Source organism: Elephas maximus, chromosome 7, assembly GCF_024166365.1.
Source record: "Elephas maximus indicus isolate mEleMax1 chromosome 7, mEleMax1 primary haplotype, whole genome shotgun sequence".
NCBI classification, from domain to species: domain Eukaryota; kingdom Metazoa; phylum Chordata; class Mammalia; order Proboscidea; family Elephantidae; genus Elephas; species Elephas maximus.
Window position 1 is genome coordinate 112394571 of NC_064825.1, and position 4163 is coordinate 112398733.

At 38.3% G+C, this 4163-nt stretch overlaps 1 pseudogene; it reads right to left on the reverse strand.

Moving 5' to 3' along the window:
• Positions 1–281: 281 nt before the first annotated feature.
• On the reverse strand, positions 282–1214 carry LOC126080386 (olfactory receptor 4C12-like; annotated as a pseudogene).
• Positions 1215–4163: the final 2949 nt, after the last annotated feature.

A 4163-nucleotide genomic window follows, 5' to 3' on the forward strand; every position in this document is an offset into this window, starting at 1 on the left:
AAAGGAGGCACATATGGCTTCAGCCAAGAATCAGTTTTGGGCTGTCGATTTTGATTCTCCTTTCCGCTTGTGAAGTTAGAGGAGGTCAGATACCACCTCCATGCCATTCTTGGGCAAAGGTTCTATGGGAGTTAAGTGATATAGGTGGGAAAGAGCTATATATATACATATAGATGTGCATATATGTACATATATATACACACACACACACAAACCCACAAACATATATATGTAACATAAAAATATAAAGATTATGATAGAAATAAAATCTTCATAGTGGGTTATTTATTATCTGAAATTACATTTCTTTTCAGTAACATTTTGATGGCATTTTTTACTTCTGCATTCCTTACTGTGTAGATAATGGGATTTAACATGGGAGTGACGAGGGTATAGAATACAGTTATGGCTTTATCCATGGAGAAGGTGGCTACTGGTCTCATATACATAAAAATACAGGGCACAAAGAACAAGACAACAACAGTGATGTGGGAGGTACAGGTAGAGAAGGCCTTTTTCCTTCCTGCAGAGCTGTGAATCCTCAACGAATGCAGGATGAAGACATAGGATACCAACAACATTACAAAGATAATCACAGACATTACCCCACCATTGGCAGCAATCAGGAGACCAACAAGGAAATTGTCTGTGCAGGCAAGTTGTATCAGGGGAAAGACGTCACACATGAAGTGATCCATAATGTTGGGGCCACAGAATGGGAGCCAGAAAGTGACAGGAATCTGTCCAATAGAGTGGGAAAAACCCACTGTTCAAGACATCCCCACCAATAAGCAGCATACATGGTGGTTCATGATGGTCACATGATGCAGAGGTCTACAGATGGCCACATAACAGTCATAGACCATGACCACAAGGAGGGCAATCTCAGAACCACCTAAGAAATGTTCAGTAAAGATCTGTGTCATGCAGCCATTGAAGGAGATGGTTTTTGTCTCAGAGAGCAAGTCAGCTAGCATTTTAGGGATTATGGAAGAGGAGTAGCAGGCATCTATCAAAGATAAGAAGGCCAGGAAGAAATACATTGGGGACTTCAATGTCTGACTGCAGATTATGGTGACCACAATAAGCAGGTTTCCTGAGACGGTGACAATGTAGGTGATAAACAAAACAACAACTAGAACTCTCTGCATCTGAGGATTCTGTGTAAGTCCTATTAGAATTAAATCAGTCACATTCGCCCTGTTTTCTTTCATTTCAGTGCTGATGATGGACACAGATATTGGGATTATCCTGTAAAGACAACATTCTTAATAGAGTGACAAGCATTTCATATTTTGTGTTTTCAAATAAGACCAAAACATTTTAATAAATAAACTGTTTTCCTTCATGGCATACAGTAAGAGAAAAAATATGCTTTTTCTATTTTACAGAAGTATTAGAACCATTGAGGCTACCTAATCCAGCTTCTTCTATTGATGCTGGAATCCCATCTACAACAACTTGTGACTAGTGGTCACTGGGCATTTGCTGGAGGACATCCAGGCACAGGGAGCTCATCACATTATAAATTCCTTCTCAGCCAGCAAGAAATGTTAGAGAACTCATATATGTGTGTGTGTGAATCCCTGGTGATACAACAGATAAGCACTCGGTTGCTAAACAAAATGTTGGCACTTCAAATCTACCAGTCTTTCTGTGGGAGAAAAGACCTGACCATCTGCTCCCATAGAGATTTCAGCCTAGGAAACCCTATAGGGCAGTTCTACTGTGTCAAATATGGTTGCTGTGAGTCAGAATCAACCACACAACACACAACAAAAATGACACACACACATATATATACATATATATACACAAGTGTGTGTATACGTATCTGTATACAAGGAACCCTGGCGGAGCAGTGGTTAAGAGGTATGCCTGCTAACCAACTATTGATTCTGGTGTCACACACTGTTGATACACAGATTAAGACCAAACCACCTGGCTCTTCCATTCAAGAGCCCTTTAAATAGGCCACAGAGAAGCAAAGCTGTACCTGCCTTCTTCACCACTTTATCTCCAGATCTACTTTAATGTTTGACTCAGAGGGGTAGTCAATAAATATTAAGTGTGCAAACAATTTGGAAGACAATTTACTTATTTCTCCTTTGTTTTCTTTTTCCAAAATAGGAGTGTTCACCATCTTACCTAGAAAAACAATTAAATAAAGTGTTGGAAAGTGAGCTAGATATACTCCCCTCAGCCCTTCAGATCTATTCTCACTCTTCTCCTCCATGGTGGGCTTCCATGGTGTTCCTCAATCAGGCCTCCTTCTTCTCTGTCCAACAGGAAGTGGTAGATAAATGTTAGGAGGACAAGGTGGGAAGGAAAGAATGTCAGGGTTTATTCTCCTGGGTCCTTCCCGTGGTTTATCAGTAACAGGGTACCTTTAACTAGGGTTACAGCTCTTGTTGGGTGGATATCTCCTACAGTTATATTTCCTTTTGTAGTAATTTCTTCCCCTTGTCCCCTCAGGCCTTCTGGTGTTAATGATTTCCTGCTGGTAGCTAGCCCTGGCAAGCTTTATCATCACCCTTAATTATTTTCCTTCATACCTTGATAAATAATCTTCATTAAAATTTTTTTGAATCTGCCTTTTTGAGCATGCTGTTTCCTGTTAGGACTCCAATGGATATGGAAAGTTTGTATTTTTCTTGGTAAATAATAGAAATAATTGAAAAAAATTTAGGTTATTTAAAAATAATCTCTACTTCTTTTGATGTATAGCTGCTAAATAAATTTGACTTCTGTGAGAAAAAAATTGTGAAAGACTTTGAAATATAAAAAGACTACTGGCTGTCTTCAATGAAAAGCTATATGTTGTCTATAGCACTCCCCTTGGGATTACATGATTCTATGAGGATTATGCCTTTCACTGTCTTTGAGCTATTTTACAACTCTTCCAGTTATAGAAAACGGATAATGCAAATAATTCTTGTCCATAAAATTGGAAACATTGTCCGATGGGGGTTCAATTGGTTTCCCTCAGTTATTGTGGATAAAGTCAGTTTTGCATCTATTTGTAAATTCATGACACATCCCTGATTGAACAAATGTGCTACACTGGATTCTCCTTTAAATGGATTATAACATACTCCTGGTTCCCTCCTTAATTAATGTGTTAAATAAAAACTTTGTCATGTATTCATTTTATATTTGTATGAGAGCCATGATTTTATATTTTTTGGAAAAGTTTTTGTCTTGGTGTATTAGAATTACTTAGAGAGAAAGCTGAAAAACTCTCAAAAATCCTGATTCTCTTTCTCTGTGTCTTATTGCATTATGGGTTTTTCTGTATTATTTTATTCGGGGGAGTTGTTTTAATTCATTTATAAAATCTCTTTTTGAGACTTTGAAATCAAATACAAACAAGATATGATATTAAAGAACATTTTACCAGCCCCTCTAACTCCATTCTCAAAGAAAATTAGAGAAAATGAATGTCATGGATTTAATTATGTCCCTCCAAAAACGTGTGTATCATTTGGGCTGGGCCATGATTTCCAGTTTTGTGTGGTTGTCTTCCATTTTGTGATTGCAATTTTATGTTAAAGAGGATTAGGGTGGGATTGTAACAGCCTTACCCAGGTCACATTCCTGATCCAAAGTAAAGGGAGTTTCCCTGGCATGTGTTCTGCACCAGCTTTTAACTCTCAAGAGATAAAAAGGAAAGGGAAGCAAGCAGAGAGTTGGGGACCTCATACCACCAAGAAAACTGCACCTGGAGCAGAGTGCATATCCTTTGGACCTGGGGTCCCTCTGCTTGCGGAGCTGCTCAACCAGGGGAAGATTGATGACAAGAAATCTTTCTCCAGAGCCAACAGAGAGAGAAAACTGGCTCCTGGATCTGACACCCTGAATTTGGATTTGTAACCTACTAGACTGCGAGAGAATAAATTTCTCTTTGTTAAAGCCATCCACTTGTGGTATTTCTGTTATGGCAGCACCAGATGACTAAGATAATGAATATCCTTATTAACCAAAATAAAACCTGTGGAGTCTGGGGAGAGGAAGGGGAAAAGGATTACCTAACACAATATAGTTTTGAGGTCCATTTAATAATCCATTTGTCAAATATTTATTAATCATCTATTATATGCACAACACTCTAGAAAGTTGAGAGATAGCAGTGAACAAACAGATAAAGTCTCTACACTCAAGTA